The sequence below is a fragment of the Mus musculus genome, chromosome X (assembly GCF_000001635.26).
Source record: "Mus musculus strain C57BL/6J chromosome X, GRCm38.p6 C57BL/6J".
Lineage (NCBI taxonomy): Eukaryota > Metazoa > Chordata > Mammalia > Rodentia > Muridae > Mus > Mus musculus.
The window spans coordinates 6,406,557-6,432,363 of NC_000086.7; the positions used below are offsets into that span (position 1 = coordinate 6,406,557).

The following is a 25,807-nucleotide window of genomic DNA, read 5'->3' on the forward strand; positions in this document are numbered from 1 at the left end:
CCATTATCCACATAGCAACAAATCCATATCACAGGTCCAGATCTGTTGCCCTTCTTTTGACCTCATCAGGCTCCTGTATATACATGTGTTCATGTGCATGCTCATACACACTCATGTGATTTTTTTTGGTAGCAATGTCATAAGACACTGTCTCTGTGTCCTTTAAGTAAGCACTGAGGAAAGTCATATGATGAAGTGTGTGTGTGTGTGTGTGTGTGTGTGTGTGTGTGTGTGTGTGTGTGCATGCGTGCTTGCCTGTGCTTGCAAGTGCCCATCCACACTTTTATATGTATGTTGGGCAGAGGCAGATGTTGTATGTCTTCCTGTTGCTTTCCACTATATTTTTTGAGACAGGGTCTCTGAACCTAGAGCTCTTTCATTGCTTGGACTACTTGGCCTTTGAGTGTCTGGGATCTGCCTATGCCTGACCCTACCCCAGTGCTTGGATTATAGGTATGCACCAGCACACCTGGCTTCTTTGTGGGTGCTGAGGATCTGAACCTGGCTCCTTATGGTTACACAACCAACACTTTTTCTACTGAACTATCTTCCCAGTGACATCTAATACATTTTTGAGTGACACTTTTCATCTCCTACTATTTATATGGAATTCCCCCTGCCCCTATCCCAGAGCAGCTTTGAGAAAGACAACTCCAGGGAAGATGAGAGAGGGCTTAGGACTTGCCTTCATGAAGTGTATATGTCTAAACAAAGACATTGTTAAGTTAACAGAGTAGGAAGTGGTATTTAATGCATGTTGCTAGAATCAAAATTCCATTTTTTTTACCTCTCTGAACTTTTCTTCTAGGAAAAGTAATCAACTCCAAAATTGAAAATACCAACCATATGCCATATGTGATATGTAAGTAGTCTTTAACACACACACACACACACACACACACACATGCATACAATTATGTGTGTGGGGGTGTACATGTGTACGTGTGTATGTGTGTATGTATAGCACTGATTACAGTGGCTCCTGCAGCTCTGGGTTTCTAGGGTCTAGATTCTTTTTTTTAGAGTTGAAATAGCCACAGAAGTCACTCCTGCTGGAGGTCTCTATTCACAGGCTTTTAAAAGTCTATCTTCCCATGTTTGCCCACTTCTCACTGGAGCTGGGAAATGCTTTTCTTTACTCCTAAAGTCTAGACCAGGGAGAAGATTGGAGCAGGGCTTAATTTTCCTTGTTGGAGCCTGAGGGTTCTAAGGGAAGGGAAATTCAAGTCTAGAGACCATGTCCATGCTGACACTTGACAATTAATAGTTGTTCGGTTCACTCAGAACAATTCTAGAGAGGCTATTTAATCCATAGTGTATGAGCAACGACATTACTCAACATACCCTTACTGTGTGGTGTTGATTTGTAGGAAATGGTCTTCTGAGCTCCACGATGCTTACTTACACAAGGTATTCTTGGAAAACACTTCATCTATAACTGATGGCAAAGTACTCTAGAGAGTTCTAGGACATAGATCTGGGCGACTTTGGGGTTTCTCTTGTCATCAGTGCTTAATGTGTTCATACCCTCACTACTGGGACCAGGTGTGTGTTACAGTTTCCTGGATACCGAACTGGTAGGTCTACCTGCAAGTTATCTTGGAACTGTTTATTCTGGGTGTGTTGGTAATGAGATCATTTTTGCTTAGCATCTATAAAACCAAATATTTTATTTTCTGGTGCTCCCTGAAGTATTTATTACTGACATTCTTTAATTATGTTGTCGATGAGTAAATGGGGATACAATTTCTCCTAGCTAAGGACCAAGGACTCGGGTGAAGTAAACTTTGTCTCTTCATGTCCCTTAGGCACCTTCAGTGTTACTAGGCGAGTGGAAACATTGTCGTGTATATTAGCTTTGCACGAGATGACCTGTTCCTTCCTCACACCACACTGGCATGTTTATTTGGGCAGAGCCATCTTGCTGGGGCACCGAAGTGGCAAGGATCAAGATGACTTGAGCTCTCAAAGTAATTTCTAACCCCTCCCATGGCTCTTCACTTCCACACCCCCCTGTTTCAGTGTAAGTCTGTGCCTATGCTATGGGGCAGAATGATGACTTCCTCAGAGGAAGAGACCCATTTTTCCTTCTTCTAGCTGTTCATCTTTATTTCATGTCCAGTCCTTGATTTTCAGCCTGCACCCACAAGCACTGGTTGTTTAAGGCCTCCATCTTGGACTCTCACTCAAGTGCCATTGGCTCTTTGCTTCTTTGTTCATTGGCTGCCCTGCCTGCTATCTAAAACCCATTTTCTCCTTTTGGTTACAGTGAGTACTTCTACTTTGCTATAGCAGCTTTGTCTGTCGTGGCTTAGGCATGCTCTGGTAGGTGATGAGAGAGGCTAATTGAGGCCAGTAAGTTTGAAATCGTTCAGTAAATTAAAGTAGAAACAGAGGGAAGATTTCTCACACTTCATCTTTTTCTGTCCTGTTTGAGTTAAGGACAAGTCTTTTGTCACCTTCCGTTACTTGGAAATGCTTAGCAATTTCCTGAGTAATCTTGGCATGGTCCTTTCACCTCTTTGCCATCTTTTTTTTTTTTTTTTTTGGTAAGAACTTTCAGGGTGTAAGTCTCTACTTTATGGAAGGACTTGAGTGTTCTTTCTTGTTCTGGCTGTGGCAATGTGAAGGATGCCTGACAGCAGGCAGCTCTTATAGAACACCACGTTTCTCTACACTCCTGCTTCCTATCTTTACAGAAGTGGCTATTTCCTGGTGTGTTCTCAGAGACGGGCATGGTCTGTTAACTTTCACTCAAGTCTTTTAATGTTACCTCTCAAAGAATGTGGGAGGTAGGAGTCATTTGACAGGACCAAGGGTTAAGCCCACTGAAGAACAGATTCTTTGAGGTATCTTCTGGCCCTCATTCTAACGCCACCCAACAGATTTCTAGCTGTTTTGTTTTTCTCTTCCTGTAAGCCCCCGGCAGGAAAGTTTCGAACGGTTCTCCTATATTTATTGCCTTTCATGGTCTATCAGAAACTGATCTTTCTTTTGAGAAGAGGGGGTTGGAGGTAGGAGCTAGAAGCAAAGCTGGTTTGACTAGTCATTCAGGAAAAGGGTTAGATACTCAAGGCTACAGCCTCATCTTTGCTTATGACAAGCTAAAGCCTTGTCTTTATTGGGCTGTCTTACTGTTTTCCTTTTCTGTTTGTGTGTGTGTTTAGGTAAAAGTCCCCCCTCCCCAAACTTCCACAGGCAAGTAGCTTTTAATGGCCTCTTTCTCTAATTGAAAGTCTGAGTGTTGATGTTTTGACTACAGAGCAGGGAGTGTGTGTCAGACCTGACTCATGGTCTTTGGAGAAATTGACTGTGACTCTGGGGCTTTCTTAATTTAAATTGTTAATTAAGAAAGGTCAAGACCATAGGCTGAAACCTGGATCAGGCAAGGAGCTGGATCCTTCCAGGTATTTACAGAGTGGACGACCTGTAGTTTGGGCTGGAGTTTAGCAATCTGTTGGATGTAAAGGGTGGTTAGAGCCTACACAAGAGGGGCATTACAAACCTTGAGAATCTGCTGTGGGTCAATTATGTTTGTTTCAGGTATTGTGCATGTGTTCTCCTTTAATATTTATAGCAGGTCTTTGAGGCGGATATTGATCTCAGTTATGCAAATGAAGGGATTGAGACCCAAGAGAAGTTAAGTGACAGATTTGAAATTCTATGCTAAGTGGGAGAGCTAGTATTGAAACTTAATTTGGGAAGCAGAGGTGTAGTTTCAGTCTACAGTACCACCACAGTGTTATTTTATTTTTAATCATTTATTTTGATTTTTTTTTCAGTGTTCTGGATAGAACTCAGGCCTTTGTATATGCTACGAACGCTCTACCACTGAGCTAAACCTCTGGCATTCAAACTTCTGGCTTATTCCGAGTCTCATTTTCTTTTTTCCAATGCCACACTTATGTATCTTAAAAATCAGGAGAATTGGGTGGGAGAAAGAAGAGGAATGAGACATGAAATTTAATGAAGTTTGGTAGTGTTGTCAATATTGTACCTCAGGGGTTAGGGTTAAAGGAAACTTTGTGTTTTAAATTTTTTCGTGTGTGTGTGTGTGGGTGTGTGTCCTAGCAGTGCTGTGGATAGAAACACACACACACACACACACACACACACACATGCTTGGGGCATGCTAAGGGATCAGTCAACCGATCTACAAACTGAGTCATCCCAGGTCTGTTTTTTTTTTTTTTTTTCAAAACCAGTTCTTTTCTGAGCTACAGCTACATCTGTAGCCTTCAGAAGATCAGAATCTTAGTCTTATGGCTGCCCCTCATCTGTGAGTCTTTTAAGCAAGTCATATTCCTTGTTGTATCTAGATTTTTATAATTCTCAAATAAAAGTTAACAAATTTGTATGGTCCAAGAACAAGAAGTCAAAAAAAGTAGCCAGGAATTTGAGAGCAGGGAGTGATATACGGAAGGGCTGAAGGGGGGGGGAATATAATTAAATTGTAATCTCAAAAGTAAAATAAAATGAACTGGTATGGTTGTTCCACTAGAGATGATTCCCTGTATCTTTTAGTTCATATAAATACCAGAGGTATATGTGATTGACGAAGGAAATAGAATACTTCCTAGGTGTCCTTATTAAGCTAAAATTCTTGTCAAAGAATTCTGAACTTAAACAATAAAATGTTTGAGGTTGCCAGATGTGCATGAAATGACAGGACAATTTTAGTGCGATGTCTGTAACTGCCAGAGATAGAAAGACAAGACATGATTTCTGCCTCATGTCTAAATAGCTGGAGCTTTAAAAGGCTGTGTTAAACCTTGCTTGGTTGTCCTGAAACCTCTCAATTAAGACTTCAATCAATCAATCAGTCAATCAATCAGTCAATCAGTCAATCAACCAGTCAACCAGTCTACAGATCAATCAGTCAACACAGATTTGTTGAACACTTTGCAGAGTGCCTAGTCCTGAACTACAGAATTCAAGAGATGACCACCAGAGTAGACCTGATCTTTGGATTCTCAAAGAGATGACAAGTTTATTGAAGTTTATTTATATATTGTTTCCTGGACATAACTATTTGCTGTATATCCAGGGAACAAAAAGCTTTGGGTGCTGAGACTATAGAATAAAATCTAATAAGATCTGTTCATGGATCAGTGTTGGAAGCTTTGTGGGAAAAATAAAAATTGAAGCTGGACCAGTGGGGTACTTAGGTAATCTTGGGTGGTAGAAGAGTGTTCATTCTAGTTGGATGAATGCCTTAAAAGATTCAGGAAGAATTAATGTATTTAAACCAGGCATCCAATGTAGTACCAGTCACATAACTGCTTGCCTGAGGAGAGACCTAAAGTGAGCAATAGATAGGAAGAGTGGGTATGAAACAACCTGGCAATATGCTGACAGTGTGTTAGATGTTATCAGGGGTTAGTGATATCGTATACCACTGAAAGGATGAAGCACAAGTTAGTAGGTATTGGAGGTGATGCCTCTATTTCAAATGTAGAAGATGGGGATTGGAAAAGGGAAGCAGTTTGTGTTTTAGTTTTGGATCTTCTGATACTGTTTATGGGGCAATCAAGCTAGGGAGCCTAGTAGGCAGATGGGGACAAGGAGAAAGGGGTTTGTTTATATTTGTTTATTTAGGGGTTTGGTAAATTGGAATCGCAAGTCCTTCTGTTAGGAACTCTATTGTCAACACACAATTTTCTAATCTATTGATCTGTAAATTAGTTAATTGCCTGGCAGTCCATGCCCCAAAGACATAGGAAACTGGCTGCTTTGTGATTTAATGAGCATTCCTACCTTTGTCTTGTTAGTGTCTCTGATCTGCAGGAGGCCTAGTCCTTAGAGGTGTTGCTTGCTGGAATACTTTTTTATATAAATAGAACACTCAATGTTCTATAGTAGGAAAAAAGCAAACAAACAAAAATTCCAAACCTCAGATGGACCTCATAAAGTGGATCGAGGCTTCTAAAATATATCAGTTGACTTTGCCAAGATGTTTAAGGATTGTTTTCTGTATATGTAAAACAAAATGTGGTGGCTTGGTGAGGCAAACCTCAAACCACCGGAGTTTCAAGTTTCTGTTCGATTTTGATTGTTAGAAGCATTCTCCTCTCTGCCTGGCATGAGCTATTATTAATCTGTGAATGTCACTGTTTATGTTTTCGGAATAGTAAGTGTTCTCCAATATGACCTTTAAAAATACTGTTCAACTTCTGTGTGGGATTTCATTGCCTAGGTGGTATCTTTACCGCCCTAAAATAAAAGAGGAGATGGGGGTTCATTTCACAACCTCTTTTGCTGTAAATCTGGCTGGAAAAACGTTTTAGCATTGAAATTTTTACAAGTTGGGAGTGATTAACTATTGCACTGATGTTCCTTATCTTTATACTTAATAGAACGCCTTAGAAAGATTCAATTTGTGTGTAGATGTACCTGCCAATTTGAAGACCATCCTACATCTTCTGCTTCCCGCCCCTTCATGAATTGACTTTCTAGCTCATTACTACTCTTCTGCAATATCAATTGCTTTTCTTCACTGTATGAAACTAAATTCAGAACTTTGTAAAGATGCTTGTACTATGGCAATAGGTCTAAACCCATTCCCAACTCTGTAGCTGAAACAACACTGTTTGCTCTAAGGTTAATGGGCATGTAGGTTCTTTAATTTGCCTCCTTTCTCTGACCAGGTAAAATAACTTGTAATTTATATTTGAAATCCATTCAAATACCTAGCTGCTGGGGAGACTTTTTTTTTTTTTTTTTTTGTGGCAAAGCTTGCTTGAGTGCTAGGCTCTTACAAGAGCTAGTTTGCTGACTGCTCTGCAGAGTGAGCTGGGGTGGGAGGGTAACTTTTTTCTTCTGCATGGAAAGGGCTCAATATGTAATTTTTGAGTTTTCTCCATGCCCTTGGCTGGAGAAATGTGCAGTGTTCTGAAAGCTGCTCGCTCAGGCTTTGTACATACTGGATCTGCTTAAAGGAAGGTTTTGGCTCTTAGCCCTGTTCAGCTGCAATAGGGTTTGAGTTACAGACTTTCCCTTTCCAACCCCTAATAACAACCAAAGGGATGAAGGGCAGAACCAGAGAGAGTTAATTTCCACTGCAAAGACCCAGGTAAGGCGCTTCTATCTCCCATACGCTAGGCTGGAGTCCTAATTTAAGGCTGAACTCTACTTAGAGACTGTAAGTGATGGTGATCTGGGACAGGCCCCTGATAATCAAGTTTTGTCCTACACTGCATCTTCTTTTCCTCTTTCTTGTTTCTCTTTCCATCTTTTTCTCCCTGCTCTGTTCGCAGCTTAGAGGAGGCTGAGATTCTAGCAACCAAGTCAACTGGTACTACTGGAGAAGAAGAAACAGTCCACCGTCCTTCCTTTCTTCTAAACTGGGCGTTTTACAGAAGCTTCTCCCACCCCACCCTGCCAGTTCACAAAGCCAACCTCAGGACAAAATCTAGGAGGCTCAATCTGAGTAAAGGGTATTATTGATATCTCTTTCAACTCAAAAGAGAGGCATGGTAATGAGCTTTGAGATGGTGAGCTCAGATGGGAAAAGGCAGCCTTGAAAGATCTTGAGAAAACTAGACTAGCAGAACGGGCCCTTCTTCTGGAGGAACAACTACAATAGTATATTTGCTTCCTCAAATGCTATTCCACTCTTTGACCATCCTCATCCCCTTGAAAATATTTACTCGTTTTCTGCTGCCAGTAGACTGAAGCCCAGACTACTTTTACTGGGTATTACAGACCATTTTCCTCTGACTCTAGTCTTACTTTTTATTTCTACTAGATTCCAGGTTTTCAGGGAGAATGGTATCATCTCTTTTCTTCTTCTTCTTTTTTTTAAGATTTATTTTTTTATTACATGTTTTCTTCATTTACATTTCAAATGTTATCCCCTTTCCTAGTTTCCTCTCTGAAAATCCCCTATACCCTCCTCCTCCCCCTGCTCCCCAGCCCACCCACTCCTGCTTCCTGGCCCTGGCATTCCCCTGTACTGGGGCATGTAAAGTTTGCAAGACCAAGGGGCCTCTCCTCCTACTGATGGCTGGCTACGCTATCTTCTGCTACATATGCAGCTAGAGACACAAACTCTGGGAGGTACTGGTTAGTTCATATTGTTCCTCCTATAGGGCTGCAAACCCCTTCAGCTCCTTGGGTACTTACTCTAGCTCCTCCATTGGGGGCCCTGTGTTCCATCCAACAGCTGACTGTGAGCATCCACTTCTGTATTTGCCAGGCACTGGCATAGCCTCACAAGAGACAGCTATACCAGGGTCTTGTCATCTTTGTTCTATTCTTAAGCTCCTCCCTGGGAAACTCTGCCTTTTGCCATCTCTACCCTGCCATCTCCTTCTGAGGCCATGCTTTACACTGTAATCCTCTCTTCTCTGCATTGCTCTGTGGGGTCCAACCACTGTGAGCACCAGCTCTCCAGGACATCATCCAGATGGCTCCAGGTGGAAAGGACCAACTTCCCCTAGAAACTGTGGTGAACCTCAAATCCACATGTTAGCTACAAATGGAGGGAACACGTGATAATGATGATGGTTGGGGAAGTTAAGAAGGACCCCTCATGTGCAACCTGAGGTGTGAAGAGGGGTGACAGTAGTGGGGAATCAGGGTGTCTGTAGGCTGACTGGTTTGCTGAATATGTAAATTGTGTTCCCCAGGTTGGCAATGAGGAGTGAGGACTATAGCATTCATTAAAATGTTGGGGAATGTTGTGAGACTTGTAACACAACAGCCATTCTGCGTGTTACTCTGTGTTCAGAGTGGGTATAGTAATTTTTGTGCTTGATTCAAGCACTTCAGCACTATCTGAGATTTGAAGACATTAAATCAGTGTGAGTATGTGTGTATGCATATATGTGTGTGAGTGTGTGCACGTGCGTGTGTATGTGTGTGTTTGTGCACGCGCATGCATGCACGTGTTTTTTTACCTTTGCTTAAACAAGTCCAAACGTGTTCTATTTCACTGGCCTTGGTTGTGAGTCACTGTCTGGTATTTATACATAATGCCTTAAGTGTCTTCGTTATTTGACCATGACATTCCTTTTCTCATTGTTTCACTCAAAGCCGAGAACACCAAGAAAGGAAAAAAGGAACTGACTAATGAGGTTTAATGTCATTGGTGCTTGTCTGTATGACGGTCAGGTTATCTCAGGGCAGTAAGGGGACAGGTTAAGAATCAGTGTTTAAAGAGCCAGGGACAGCACAGTAACCCCGGGAGTGCGAGTTTGCTACTGACCAGTCTACTGCTGCTGAGCGTGTTTTACAGGCGCGGACTTTCAGAGCTGGTCTGTCAAGGGATCCCAGGAAGCATATATCCTTATCCGAATCTCTTGTAAGTATGAATGAAGTATGAATAATTAGAGGCATTCTTAACTAGGAAATGATCGGATAGTTGCATATATTGAGGGGAGATTTGGATAATATTACCATGCTCCTTACTTCTACATTTGTATGGAAGCGGATCTCTAAGGGTGCGAGAATGGTAAACCCCATCTGAGGGCACCTTAGTTGTCAAAGGGACAGAGCAGTGGATAGGAAGGACATTGCTGTTAGCATGGTCATTTAGAGGCCAGACAGCCAGTAAATCATTTAAGAAGGAATTAAAGGTTCAAAGGGCAGGCGAGAATTCTTTGGGTGACCTCATAGGTGCTTGAAAAATCAAAGGGCTAGCTGATGTGCTTTTATGTATTGAAGGCTGGTTTGAAAGGGCAAGGGAATAGAAACGCACAAAAGGAAATTGGCATTGCAGCTTTTAATGTGCTCAGGAGCCTTAACTCTGGGCTGGGGATGATCAAAGTTCCCGTTAAGTAAGTATCTTTTGTGTTCTTGAGATTATGCCTGCATATTCATTATAATGTCATCACTGCCATGAATTAAGTCATAGTGGCGCAGATGAAAAAAGTGAGGTCCAGAGAGGCAAAGCATTGTTCTTCCAGTAGAGCTAGAATCGGAACCCACCTGTAACCGACTGCAAATCACATGCTTGTCTTATGATACCTTACAGTTTTGTTTCAGAGATCCCATTTTTATACTTAATATTATCGTTTTGATCCCACTGTTCACTATGGTGAGACTGTGTTGTTTGCATTGTAACATCATACGAAGTTGAGTTTCACAGACAAGTCATTTCAAAACTTTCCTGGGAAGCTCAATTAGGACACAAATTACAATGCATGGGAAATTCGTAGTAATGTCCCTTTTCATAGACATGGGGCAGAAAAGTCTCATTACCTTGCCAAAATTCATCCAATCAGTAATTGGCTCAGTATTCAAAATTTTGATTTTTCTCTTTGTTCCAGTTCTTCCCAGTGCTCCTGGTGTTTCTCAAAGTGGGAAGGTAATTAGTAAACAACACTGGGTTTGGCCTTCTTGTGCCCTCTGGGTCTTTTTTTTTTCTTTTTTTTTTTCTTTTTCTTTACTTTTTCTATCTTTGCCAACAAATTTAAAATACTGGTAGCCTCCTCCTTTCTTTCCCTTGCTTCCTTCCTCTTCCTTCCCAGTCTTCTTACTGGGGCAGTTTAAATTATCTTAGAGGTGTGATAAATGTTCATGGAGCAAAATTAACAGTGTATAAACAGACATGTCTTACTTCATCTCTGTCCCTAAACCACCTACGATTTCTTCCCAGAGGCAACTGCTGATATCAATTCCCTATGTCCCCTGTGTGGGCTCCCACACATACGTGTGTGTTCAGTGCTTCCATTTTCTTCTTGCCTGTGTCTTCCTTATTCCCTTTCCATGTGACTGATGCCTACGTGAAGACTAACTTTCCTGACATTTCCCCAGACTCCATTCTTGATTTCCTTGTACATTACTTGAAGACTGCTTACCATGAAAAAGCAGGCAAGGAAAAGTTTCCTGCTCGTTTTGATCTCCTATCTCTAGTTTTAGTTCCCCCAACTGCATTTATTTTTATTGTGCTTTTTCATAGTATCTCTCTATATATCCAGGCAAATGTTACACACACACACACACACACACACACACACACACACTCTTGCTTCTTCCACAAAAGGGAATATATTGAAACAGTCTTCTGTGCCTTTTTTTCCCACTTGCACATTTGCACATCCTGGAGGTTTTTCATTATCAGTATACAGAGAGCTATCCTCCATTTAAAACAGCCATTATCTGTAATTGTTTAGCCAACCCTTAATGTCTTTTATCATTTGTATTGTTTCCATTATACTATATTGACTTGATTGTCCCCCAGATCCTGTTGCTAGCATAGCTTCTGTGGCACTGGATGGCCTTGGTTCTCCACCTTCTCACTGTGTGCATTCCTCTGTTTAGCCCCTATATGCTGTCTCTGTGTCTCTGCCCCTCCTGCCTCAGCCTCGTCCATCCTAAAGTTACCATTAATTATACTTTGTACTTTTAGAATCACTCAGTGAAGAAATCTCGTGACTCCCAAGTCCTTTTTCAGTTATCTGGTGGGCAATGTTTGCTTGGATATTATTTCTTTTCTTTCCCCCCTGTAAGCTTTAAAATGTTTAAAACGGAACTTGTTATTTTCTTCTTGCAGAAGTGCCGTAGTCCTTGGCCTCTTCACCTCCCACTTGGTTAGATTGAAATCTTGGAGTCACCACTTACTCATCCCTGTATCAGGTTAATTATCACATCCTGTCAGGTCTTTCTTCCTTTAAAATAGCCGTTTCAGTTCTTGCTCCTCCCACTCTCCCGCAAGCCCTTGTTACTTTATGTCTGGAGTTTTGGACTGCAGGCTAGCTTCCTTGCTTCCAGGCTCACCCCCTTTAAATGTATCCTATAGGTCATTTCCTGTATTTGAGACATGCAGTAACCCTTGTCTGTACAGGGAAGCTGAACTCAGTGGTTGATCTCTGAAGTTCTTCCTGCCTCTGACGTTTCCTTCAGAAATTGTTGAAATCGAGTAACTCAGCCTCCCACTGCTGCCAAGCCTTTTCTTTCTCTTTAGTGCTTGCTGGAATTACATTCTTCCTAGAATTGGTACCTAAATCAACTCCCATAGAAAAGTCTTAGAGGAAAGGCCAGCCACACTGACCCCTGTCTGAGTGTTCCTGGCATTCCAGTTTTGCTTGGCTGTGTTTTTCTTGCATACTCCGCTAACACGTAGCACTCTACAACCAGCCAGGGCTTTGGCTTGTCATGTAGCTATAATTTGAATACATCTTCTAAAGCTAACGATGCCTAGTGATCTGCCTTGACAGTACCTCATTAGTATTTCCCACAGTCATTGTTTTATACATGCCCCACAGGTGACAGCTCACAATTTCCTGGACCTGCTGAGGGCTCTGCTCTTGCGCTCTCTCTCTCTCTCTCTCTCTCTCTCTCTCTCTCTCTCTCTCTCTCTCTCTCTCTCTCTCTCTCTCTTTCTCTCTCTTTCTTCCCCTGCTTGCTTTGTGGGACTGAACTGCTAGATCCTTGGACTTCCATTCACAGCTGCTGCTGACCATTGTTGGGAGTTGGACTACAGACTGTAAGTCATCAACAAATTCCCTTACTATATAGAGACTCCCCATACGTTCTGTGACTCTAGAGAACCCTGAAGTATAGAAGTTGGTACCTCAAACACATTCCTAATCCCACCTGCCTAACGACATTCAGCCTAACGTGAGGCCATCATTTGATTCTTTCTTCCACTACCCCTGCTTTCTTTACTTTTCCTCAGATACTCGCCGTGTACTTTTTCAATCCATTTTGTATTTCATAAAGGATGTTGGTTTTTTTTTTTTTTATGGTGCCAGAGGTGGAACCCAGGGCTTATATACCCAGAGCTAAATGAGGAACAATGGAAAAAAGGAAATGTTTTATTGCGTTGTTTATCTGCACTCTGATCTTCTCTCTCCTTTGCTCTTAACATTTATTACTACTCTTTACAGATACAAATTCTGTGTTTTTGATGGTATAAATGTTTCTTTACTCAATCTACAGACTAGAGCGACAGAGATAGAGACAGATATGCAAACTGACAGATGTGTGAAGTGGTGTGGTGGTATCTTTTGGAGAAGTAAACTTTTTTAAGGCAAATAAAGAAAACCCTTTAAAATTCTGTATCCTACAGAATATTTTCCTTTTCCTCTCCTACTCTTCATCCCTTGTCTTTCTCGTTTCCATGTTTCTCTCCCACACATGCATAATTTCACAGTGACTGTGGCTTCCCATGAGTATTTTGTAAATGGCTTCTATCTGAAGTTGGCCAGTCTCTTAGGTTGAATGAGATATGCTTATCTAGTGTGTTCGTCAAAAACATCCTTTACTCCCCAGACAGACAGGCCAATTCAGTTAGTAACATATCCTTCTGTAAAAGGACCAGGATGCTGCTGTTAATTCCCTGTATGTACCAGTTTAATTACATTTCAGAAGTCAAGAAATATTTAAGTAGTTCCAGTTGCAGCATTCCATTTCCCTAAGTATTAACCATAAATCACTAGTGGGTCCTTAAAAATTCCTCTGGATGTACTGAGGTTGGTATTTTACATCAATATAAGAAACGTGCATAAAGGTGTCTAGTTCGGTCCAGCAGAGTAAAATTGTCCTCTTGATTTTTCTCTCTGGGTCCATGTTTTTGTCAACCTCAACCCCCACCCCCACCCCCACACACACCCTGTGCAATTTTCACATGGCCCCCTTTTCTTCTCCCTTTACATATTTCACCAGGTTCTTTAAGGGACTGGTTGTGATTATTACCAAACCATATGGGAACCACACATTTTAGTTTTTCCTCTACTGTCTGGAGTAGAAAAGCTCAAAGATTACTTTTTAACTATTGAAAGGCTTAGGAGCAGGTAGCCCGTCCGTCTTAATTTCACCATCCAAGACAGCCAAAGCTAGTAACCTTTTTTCTTTTCATTCAGCTGACACCTGAATCCATTTCTCCAAACAGGTGATACTAGTTACTGAGGTATATATTCTTATGCAGCCTTTATGACCCAGTATGTTTTTAACTAACAATATTCTGTATTAAAGGGGTCTAGGGTCGTTATGCATAGTTGCCTCTTCAAGACTGGATTGTGCCTTCTGGTTACAATCCTTTTGAGTACAAAATAAGGACAGTGATGTTGTTCAACCTTTACTTTTTACATTTGACACTTCAGAAAGTATATTTGTGGTAATCAGCTTTTGTAAGAAATATATGAGAAAATGGGATTACAGAGAGCAAATATTTATTTTGGTCACAGTTTTAGGGGTTTAATCCATGATTCGTTGGTCCTGTTGCTTTAACCCATTGGTGACACACCACAGACGTAGCTCTTGGTGGATTCAATCCATTCATCTCATGGCTAGAGTGTATGTCTTTGTGTATGTGTGTGTTGTCTGAATGTATAAGAAGGAGAGAGGGAAGTGGATTGGAAGAATGAGAGAAAGTAAAAGAGACCAGGGTCCCATAACCCTCTTTTGGCATCCCTTCAATGGTATAAGGACCTCCCACCAGACCCTACCTCTTAAAGTTTTCACCACCTTCTAATAGCACCAAACCGGAGAATAATTCTCTAGCACATAGGCCTTTGGGGGACACTTAAGGTCCAAACCATGGCAATATTAATATGTCTTGTTAAATTTTTACATTCATCTAACTTTTTATTGCAGTGAGAACACTTAAGATGTATACTATGAACAAATTTAAGTGGAAAATATAGAAACAACAGGCATTATGTATAGTGGACCTCCAGAAAGGTATTCATTGTATACAGCTACAATATTGTACTCATGGAACTGAAGCTCCTCACCCCACCCCCCCATCCCTGACAGTTACCATTATATACCATTTCTCTAGCTTTGGCTGTTTTAGATACCTTGTGTAAATGGAATCACGTAGCATTTCCTCTTGCATGACTGGATTATTATTTCACCTAGCTTAAGGTCTTCCATAATCATCTAGGTCAATTTCTTTCAGAAAAACATTCCATTGTGTAGTGTATAGAATTCTCCTTATCTATATATACATCGATGAGCATTTACATTGTTTCCACATCTGGTTTATCATGAATAGTGCTGTAGTGAACATGGGAAAGCAAATATCTCTTTCAAGGTCTTAAGTTCTTCTAAATGAATACCTGAAAGGTGAATTTCTGGATCCTATTTAGTTATCGTCTATGATATACCACTATGTTGTATTCTGCTTTGTATTCTCTCCAACAGTGTACAAGGGTCTGGCTTCTCTATTTTCTTACCAGTGCTTATTTTCTATTTTTTAAACTGATAAGTCATCTCCTCCATGTTTTCATATTCTTGTATACCTTCTTTGGAGAAATGTCTGCTCAGATTCTTAGCTTGTATGGTTTTTTGGTGGGGTGGTGGTGGGGACAGGGTTTTTCTGTGTAGCCCTGGCTGTCCTAGACATTGTTCTGTAGATCAGACTGGCCTTGAACTCGCAGAGATCCTCCTGCCTTTGTCTTCATGAGTGCTGGGATTAAAAGCGTGTGCTACCACTGTCCAGCTAGCCCATTTAAAAAAAAAAGATGTATTTTATGTATTTGAATACAGTGTCTCTGTCTTCAGACACACCAGAAGAGGGCATCAGATCTCATTACAGATGGTCATTGCTGGGAATTGAACTCAGGACCTCTGGAAGAGCAGTCAGTGCTCTTAACTGCTGAGCCGTCTCTCCAGCCCATAGCCCATGTTTTTAATGACAAAAGATCTTGGTAGTTGCTCACACTGGCCTGGAATTTTACCTTTACTATCATCCAAGTTTGGCTCATTTCAAGTCAAGGTATTTGGTGTTAAGCTCTGTATATATTTTGGATATCAATCCCATAACAGAGAAAGTGCTTGCATTCTGTTCACTGCCCTTTCCTTCTGTTTCTTTTGTTATGCAGAAGATTTATAGTTTTTCATGTTCCACTTGAAAGAGGAGACTTTCATTTTTTCAGAGTGTCTTTTTTTTTTTTTTTTTTTTTTTTTTGGTTTTTTGAGACAGGGTTTCTCTGTGTAGCCCTGTCTGTCCTGGAACTCACTCTGTAGACCAGGCTGGCCTCGAACTCAGAAATCCGCCTGCCTCTGCCTGTGCTGGGATTAAAGGCATACGCCACCACACTCGTCTTCAAAGTGTCCTCTTGATACCATTGTCAAAGAACAAGATTTTCTTTCTGGGCTTCTAAATTAGTTCATTGCTGTGAACCAGAAATGAGGGTTTATTTTTGGGCTTCTATATTGGTTCATTGCTCCGCATGTCTGCTTTTATGCTGCTACCATTGCAAAAAACTACTGTTTTTTGTAGTGTAACTTGAAGCCAAGGTACGTATGTTTCCAGCTTTGGTTTTTTTTCATCTTTTATATTATTAGCATATATTCATTGTACACAGTGATGGGTTATATGATAACATTTTCATTCAGGTATATCATGTTTTACTTAACCTAACTCCATTTTCATATATTTTCCTGCAGATTATATGAATTTGTTTTTATTTATGGCTAAATAAAAAGTATATCATGTATATGTACCACATTTTCTTAGTTCATTTATCTGCTGATGACCACCTAGTATAATTCTATAATTTGATTATTATGAATAGTGCCCTACAAAACTGAGTGTGGGTTCTTTTTCTTTTTTAAGATTTCTTATTTTTTTTGTATTCATGGCCCTAGGCAAGTCATTATGAATTTTATCTATCTATTTTCTATTTCTATAAAATATGCTATTGAAAGTTTAACAGATTGAAAGCCCTTGCTTTGTTAGTGTTGATTAGTTTTCTTTTTCAACTTGACACAAGTTAGAGAACTTCAGCTGAGAAAATGGCTCCCTCACATTGCCCTGTGGGCAAGCCTGTAGGGCATTTTCTTGATTATTGATTATTGGTGTGAGAGAGCACAGCTCACTGTAGGTCATTGTCACTCCTAAGCTGGTTGTCCTGGGTTCTATAATAAAGCAAGCGAAGCAAGCAAGCAAGCAAGCCAGTAAGCAGCATCCCTTCATGGCCCCGACTTCAGTTCCTGCCTCCAGGTTCCTGCCCTGAGTTCCTTTGATCATGGCTTGTGATTGGGACAACAGAATGTAAGCTGAAATATAATAAACCCTTTGACCCTAAGTTGCTTTTGGTTGTGATGTTGTCACAGTTATCAAAAACACACTAGAGTAGCTAGTAGAGTCATTTTGACAGCATTCTATGTATTAGCATGGAATGTTTTACCATAGAATGCTTTTACCATTTACTTGTAGCTTCTTTTATCAATATTTTTGTATTCTTTAGGGTATAACTCTCACTTTTATTTTATTTTGTTTTTTCAAAGGCAGATGTGTTTTCTATGTAGCCTTGAACTCACTCTGTAGACCAGGCTAGCCTCAAAGTCAGAGATCTGACTGCCTCTCCCTCCTGAGCGCTAGGACTAAAGGCGTGTGCCACAACCACCTACAATACATTTCATTTGCTTATTTATATTTTGTCTTTAAATATTTTGTTCTTGACATCAATTCAAACTAGATGGACTTACTTTCTTTTCTATATGTCCTTGTTAGTATGTAGAAAAAGCATTCATTTAGCATGTTGAATTTTATTTATTTGACTTTTTTGAGACAAGATCTCACTGTGTAGCCCAGACTGTCCTGAAACTCATTGTGTATCTCAGCTTGTCTGCAGGCTTGTGGCCATCCTTCTGTCTCACCCTCCCAAGTACTGAGATTACAGGCATGCACTTCCATGTCCAGACATATATTACATTTTATAACTTTTGTAACTTTACAGATTTTATTTTTTTCTATGATTTCTCTGTATGTGTGGGTAGTAGTTAGAATTTTCTACATTTGTGATCTCCTATTATCTGTAAAGAGAGGTGGTTTTATTTTTTTCTTTTAAATTTCCTTTTCTTGCCTGGCAATCTAGTACAGGATATCTACTACTGTATTGGCTAGGAGTGGTAGAAACAGATAGCCTTGCCTTACATGAAAAACATTCACCATTTTCAACATTCACCATGATCTAAGTTGTAGACTTACTAAGATTTTATTATGTCAAAGTAATTTCCTTCTATTCCTAGTTTGTTGAGAGATTTACTCATGAAAGCCTATTAAATATTATGTAACTTTGCAGGTATTAACATCATAATATAATTTTTATACTTCATTCTATTAATGTACATCATGTTTATTGCTTTGTATATTTTGAGTCACCCATGGTCATGGTGTACCATTCTTTCAATGTGCTATTTATTGACTTGTTGAGAAGTTTTACATCTTTATTAACTGGGAATATTGTCTGTGTTTTGTTGCTATTTATTTTATATTACCATTGATTGGTTGGCATCAGTAATTCTAACCTCATGAATTGAATTTGTAATTGCTCCTTCTGCTTCAGTTTTTAGGAAGAGTTTCAGAAAGATCAGCATCAATTGTTTTTAAAAGTATGGTAGAATTAACCAGTAGATCCATTTGGCTCTGGGATTTTGCAGTGCTTTAGGTTTGTAATTATTTCTAAATATTAAAACAAAACAAAACAAAACAAAACACTGTTTTTCTTTACCCAGCCATTGTGGTGCACGCCTTTAATCCCAGCACTTGGGAGACAGAGGCAAGCTGATCTTGTGAGTTCAAGGCCAGCATGGTCTACAAAGTGAGTCAAGGACAGTTAGGGCTAGTTACACTGAGAAACCCTGTCTCAAACAAAACAAAACAAAACAAAACAAAACAAAACAAAACAAAACAAAACAAAACAAAACAAAACAAAACGTTCTTCTTTGAGGGCCTAGAGCGATTGCTTAGAGGTCAAGAGCGCTTGTTGCTCTTCCAGAAGACCTGGCTGGCTTTGGTTCTCAGCACCTACTTGACAGCTAACAACTGTCTGTAACTCCAGTTCCAGAAGATCTGTCGCCCTCTTTTGGCCTCCAAGGTGAATAGACACACATTCAAGCAAAATACCTATATAAATAACAAAGAACTCTTAAAAATAATTTATTCTTTAACCCATTGGTCCAAGAATGTGCTTCTTTGTAAATTATTTATAAAATTTCTAGTTATGTTTCTGCTATTTATTTCAAATTTTAACACATTATTCTTGAAAACATAATTAGTGTAATTTTAATCTTCTTTAACTAGTACTTACTTTGTGACCTGGAATGTTGTCAATCCTGGGGAATGTTCTAATGGGCACTTGAGGAGAATGTGGGATCTGATGATGTGAGTGGAATGGCTGTATTTCCATTAAGTCTGTTTAGTCTGTAGTATTGTTCAAGTCTACTATTTATGTCTTGAGCATCTATGTCAACATTCTATCCCTTGCTGAGTGTGCGTTATTGAAGCCTCATGCTATGGCAATATTGCTATTTCTCCATTTGGGGCCTCTCTTATGCATATATATTTATCATCACTAAATCATCCCAATTAATTGACATCCCTCCCTCACCCCCTTTCTGTTTTCTGACAGTTTGAGGCCTAAAGTCTGTTTTGTTTGATGTAAGTACAGTCATTTCTGGATCATTCTTTTTCTGTCTCATCATTTTCAGCTTATGTATTTTCTTAAATCAACAGCAAGTCATTTATAGATGGCATATGTAGGTAGCCATCCACATATATGGGTGTGACACCCACAGATTCAACCAAGCAAGGCTTGAAAATATTCACAAGAAACTTAATCTGTAATAAATATGTCTTAGTTTCATTTTTCTCATTGTTCTTAACCATTACCATTTAACAAATTGTATTTGCATAATGTTTATATCATATTACACATTATAAATAATCTGGAGATGATTTATAGTGATGATGTACATAGGTCATACATTGATACTGTATTCTTCTTTAACATTTTGAGCATCTGTAGATTTTGGTATATATGTATGTATACATGTGTAGAGGAGGGGAATATTCTGGAATAAAGTGGCTGTAGACACCATGGGATTACTTTAGTGAATCTGCTTTTTTATACTTTCAGCCATTCTGCATATTTTGATTGGGGAATAAGTGATTTCTTTTCTTTTTTTATTAATTAGGTATTTCCTTCATTTACATTTCAAATGCTACCCCATAAGTCCCCCAAACCCTCCCCCCACTCTTGGCCCTGGCATTCCCCTGTACTGAGGCATATAGAGTTTGCAAGACCAAGGGGCCCTCTCTTCCCAATGATGGCCGACTAGGCCTTGTTCTGATACATATGCAACTACAGACACGAGCTCTGGGGGGTACTGGTTAGTTCATATTGTTGTTCCACCTATAGAGTTGCAGACCCCTTTAGCTCCTTGGGTACTTTCTCTAGCTCCTCCATTGGGGGCCCTGTGATCCATCCAATAGCTTACTGTGAGCATCCACTTCTGTGTTTGCTAGGCCCCAGCATAGCCTCACAAGAGACATCTATATCAGGGTCCTTTCAGCAAAATCTTGCTGGTGTATGCAATGGTGTCAGCGTTTGGAGGCTGATTATGGGATGGATCCCCGGGTATGGCAGTCTCTAGATGGTCCATCGAATAGGTGATTTCTATTTAGAGTAATTATTGGTAGGAAATGATGTAACATTGCTATTTCATGTTCATTACATTCATTCCATCTTATAGATTGTCTCTATTTTTTGTTTTGTTTTGTTTGTTTTTCCCTTTTGGTAACCTCCATTGTATTTTATTTGTTATTCTTTTAGTATTAATGGCATTTTCTTCTTTTTTCCTTTTGTGCATTTTTATAAGTATGTTCTTTGTTATTGGCATAGGTTTATATAAACTACCTTGCAATTTTAACCTATATAACTTCTGTCTTAATGTTTTCATTGGTGTGAAGAGACACCATGACCAAGGCAGCTCTTATAAAGGCAAACATTTAAATGGGGCTGGCTTACAGGTTCATAGGCTCAGTCAATTATCATCATGGCCGGAAGTATGGCAGAATGCAGACAGACATTGTGCTGGAGAAGGAGCTGAGAGGTCTACATCTTGATCTGAAGGCAGCCAAGAAGAGACTGGCTTCCACAGGAAGCCAACAGGAGGGTCTCTTCTGCATTGGGCAGAGCTTGAGTACTGAGATCTTAAAGCCCACCCCACAGTGTGGCACACTTCCTCCAACAAGACCACACCTACTCTAACAAGGCCACACCTCCTAATAGTGCCACTCCCCATGACCCAAGCATATTCAGACCACCACAGATGATAACAACTTAGTTGAATCACTTATAAAAACTACACACACACACACACACACACACACACACATACACACACACACACACACATATATGTATGGTTTAATGATTGACATATTTTTAATGTTTCTCTTAGTGTTTATACTAGGATTCAAAGTGACCTGCCTAATAATTTCATAATATTACAGATTCTCTTTATGTATCTTTACCAGTGACTTTCATGTATTTCTGTATTTCTGCTTGTTGTTCTTACATTTTGCCTACTCTTTTAATATGTAAGGCAGATCTTTCAATAGTCCATTCTCATTCATATCTGTATTCTTCACGCAGTTCTCACCCTCCCCGCCTTCCTCCAACCCTGTCTTTTCCTCTTCTGTATTGCCTTTATTTTACCAGGTAGAGTATTTTTTTTTCCATTTTTTATTAGGTATTTAACTCATTTACATTTCCAATGCTATACCAAAAGTCCCCCATATCCACCCACCCCCACTCCCCTGCCCACCCACTCCCCCTTTTTGGCCCTGGTGTTCCCCTGTACTGGGGCATATAAAGTTTGCAAGTCCAATGGGCCTCTCTTTCCAGTGATGGTCGACTAGGCCATCTTTTGATATATATGCAGCTAGAGTCAAGAGCTCCGGGGTACTGGTTAGTTCATAATGTTGTTCCACCTATAGGGTTGCAGATCCCTTTAGCTCCTTGGCTACTTTCTCTAGCTCCTCTCCATTAGGAGCCCTATGATCCATCCATTAGCTGACTGTGAGCATCCACTTCTGTGTTTGCTAGGCCCCGGCATAGTCTCACAAGAGACAGCTACATCTGGGTCCTTTCAATAAAATCTTGCTAGTGTATGCAATGGTGTCAGCGTTTGGATGCTGATTATGGGGTGGATCCCTGGATATGGCAGTCTCTACATGGTCCATCCTTTCATCTCAGCTCCAAACTTTGTCTCTGTAACTCCTTCCATGGGTGTTTTGTTCCCAAATCTAAGGAGGGGCATAGTGTCCACACAGGTAGAGTATTCTTATTTGGCAGTTTTTTTTTTTTTTTAAATCATGCCATACTTTGAATCTGTATGGCACATTCCTTTTTGACCTGTAAAGTCTTTCTTCTGAAATCAACTGATGGTCTAATGGAAGTTGCCAAGTATAAGATACGTTGTTTCTCTTTCAAACTTATCTCTTCATTTTGTTTGGATAATAATTAAAATGTGTCTTGGTGAGGACTTCTTCACATTTATTCTATCTGCCCTGCATTGACACTCTAGATATGAATTTCTTTTTCTACATTTGGGAAGTTGTGGATCATTAGTTTTTAATGTGTTTGGGGGAAACCTTTCCATCTTCTCATGGAACTTCTGTAATGTATATAGTGTTCTCATTAATGGTGTCCCATGAGTGCCTTAATCTCTCTCTGCTCTTTCTTTTATTCTTTTGCTTCCCCGATGGATTCAGTTGGGATAATTAACTTTGAGTTTGATAATTATTTCTTTTGATTGATCTAGTCTATTGTCAAACTTTTCTAGTGAATCTCTCAGTTTAGCTACCATTCTTCAGCCCCAATATTTCTGCTTATTTTTCCCATTTTTTTGTTGAAAATTTGACTTTGTATATGTATCCTGACCATTTCCTGTATCTTTATGCTGGTTATTTTGATGCTGATGGGTAAATCAGGTATCCCTACTTCATTTGGTTTATTTGTGCAAATTCATTTTGTTCTTTTGTTTAAAATTTATGTTCCTAGAATTTTTGTGTTAATCTCTGGTCGTCAGATAGACAATTACTTCTTGTAATATAGTCATTATGCATCAATTAGCTCAACTTTAGATTCTGATGGCTTTCAAGCATTTGTATTAATCTAACTGTATTCTTTGCTGTTAGTGTCTTCAAGGATTTATGCATACACCAAGTCCAGTTAGCAGCTTGGCATAATGAGATAGAGCCTAGTGTTCTAGGACAACCTCCCGAAAAACTGCATCAATAGACAGTATTCATCTCTTTTCCAGCTAAAAGAGAAACTCCAGTTTTTGTTTTGTTTTGTTTTTTCCTGTTTGCTCTGTGTTATGCCTGTTGGTAGCACTATGGCAACTGCCAGCATAAACTGTCATCTAGGATCACAGTGAACCTGGCAGTTAAAGAGTACTCTAGGTTCTGTTAGCTCTTCAGACTGAAGAATATTATCACTGAACTACAAGATGCATTAGAAGAGTAGTAGAATCAATAGAAGATGTGTCTCCTAAAGAAGTTGGGACATTGGGTAGGTGGTCACACTCTTTCCTTAAGGGAGAAGCTTTGTTTTTTTCATCTGTTGGCCCCAGTACTCTCTGAGGGGAATGCTTGAGACGACTATCCTTAACTACTGTCTCTAGTCTCACTGATCACAAAGTAGCTACAGTGCCCGTTCCCACCAGCACTGTAATATAAAGCTAAGCTGTTCTTTAAAACAGCTCCCTGGAAAAGGTGCAGTGTTAGATACATGCTCCCATTTTGTCTTCTTGGGGAGAAATTATAAACTGGGAACTTTTCTATCAAATATATAATATAGTGCAATAGGTAATGATTATGAGAGGATGTTTCAGATTCTCTGCCAGCTTTGAGGTAGCCATTCTCATAGCCACTTCCTCATAGCCATTTCGTCCAGGAGTGGCTCAATTATTTATGGCTTTTTTTCTTTACGTTTGTTTGTTTGTTTGTTTGGTGTGTTGTATAAGTGTGTGTGCATTTACATGTGCACCTATTGCAGGCAGGGAGGTCAGGAGGACTCATGGAGTTGTTCATTCCTTCTGTCATGCAGTTGGCTGGGATTAAGCTCCCATTCTCAGACTTGGTGGCAAGAGCCCCTGCCCATTGAGCCATCTTGTTATTCCTTCCTGGATTTCTTGTGAAGAAGTTTGTTGCTATTTTGCTGTTGAATTGGGGTGAAGATGAGGATGAGAAAGTTAAGGGCTCCCTATTCTGTTGTCTTCTTGATACTATTCTGTATATTGATCTCTAGTGGGTGGATAGTAGAAGTGTTTTCAATATTACTAGCATATTCAGTAGTATTGTCCAAGGGGTATTGAGGAAGCAACTTGATTTTGTATTTTATGCCTTGATTGAGGAATAAGTAATATACAATAAAATATTTTCAAATGCACATAGAATTTCATTACATTTAACAATTCCTATGAAACTATTATTGTAATTCAGGTATCTATGAGATTCCAAAGTTTTCTTCTGCCCTTGTATAATCTGGAATTTTTGATATATTTTTCTCCTTTCTAACAGTGCAATCAAACCTAGAGCCCTGAGCACCCTGAGCATGCTACTGTACAGCTGAACATTCTTGATTCCCTCCATTTGATTCTAGAAGTTCTATAATTTCAGTTCTTTAGCTTAAGTTTGGGGGCTGTAACTTTTGTATGTTGCTTTGCTTTGCTTTGTTTTTGAACGTTGGGGACTGAGTATATGGGACTCACACATGCTAGGTGAGTACCCTACCACTGAGCTGAATCCCTGCCTCCTAGATTTCTGACACAGGGCCTCACTACTTTGCCCAGGCAGGTCTCTCAATTTAACTGTCTGGCCTCCTCACTATTGAAATTAGAGGTTGTGTGTCATTGTGTCCAGTTGTGCGTGCCTCACATCTAGTAATTTTAGTAGTATTTGTTCAAGTGATTAACTTGTCTCCATTTATTTTCATTGGTCCTATTCCCAAGCAAGGTTTTTTTTTTTTTTTTTTTTTTTTTTTTTTTTTTGGCTTTTCAAGACAGGGTTTCTCTGTGTAGCCCCGGCTGTCCTGGAACTCACTTTGTAGACCAGGCTGGCCTCGAACTCAGAAATCCTCCTGCCTCTGCCTCCCAAATGCTGGGATTAAAGGCGTGCGCCACCACGCCCGGCCCAAGCAAGGTTTTATTTTGGAAATGTTACATCTTAGTAACTTACATGTTTATCTTTATGTTGATACCATTCTATCATTAAATCAAGTACTCTTCCAATGTTGTCTTTAAAGGTGATTCGTTTACTCTCAGTTGTTTGATTCTCCATATAAACTTAAGAATCAGTCTTTTGATCTTTATTTTAAAAGATTGTTGGTATTATGATTAGGGCTGTGTTTTGTCAGTAGATCAAGTTGAGAGAGTTTCCATCTTAATGATCCTGACTCTCCATGTCTAATGATTGATAGCTTTATATTTGCTTAGATCCTATGTTGTTAGTCACAGCCATGCTTCATAGTTTTTTCCTACTGGGCTCAGGCATATTTTGTTAAATTTCTTCCTAAATATGTTCATATTTGATGCTATTATCAGTGACCTATATTTAAATTTTCACTTACTGTTTATTCCCACTATGTAGAAATATATTCAACTAATCTTACTTATTTCACTTATTAGTCCTGGTATCATTTTCATAGATTCCTTGGAGTATTTTTTAACATAAATTGTTCGTATCATGTCCAAACAAAGACAGATTTACTTCCTTTCTAATCTATATCTAAATGGGGTCCATTTAGCCATCAGTGTATGATTTGATGGCACATAGCATCTCATTTCATATCATTTTCATTTCATTTTCTGGGAACACTTAGCATGATATTTAAGTATACAATATGATATTGTTATCTGTAAGTACAATGAAATCTAGAACTGATTTCTAGAAAACACCCTGCTTGTATAACTGATATTTTATGCCAGTTGATTAGCACCTTGCTAGCCCCTAACCTTCCTATTCTTCATTTCTGTGTGTTTGACTATTTTAGTATCTCACGGAAGTGAAATCACTGTGACTGATTTATTAATGTCTTCAATGTTTCTCCATGTTGTC

The 25,807-nt window shown here is 39.6% G+C and overlaps 1 protein-coding gene across 3 annotated transcripts in view; it reads left to right on the forward strand.

Moving 5' to 3' along the window:
• Shroom4 (shroom family member 4) overlaps window positions 1-25,807 on the forward strand; it is a 237,506-nt gene that overhangs the window by 6,608 nt on the left and 205,091 nt on the right. Inside the window, exon 1 of one of the 3 annotated variants that reach the window (NM_001313764.1) lies at window positions 9,186-9,304. The exons of the other annotated variants lie outside the window; for them this stretch is intronic. The gene's annotated coding sequence lies outside the window, so the exon portion shown is untranslated. Of the gene's footprint in view, window positions 1-9,185; window positions 9,305-25,807 lie in introns of those variants that run through there. 3 annotated transcript variants of the gene reach the window in all.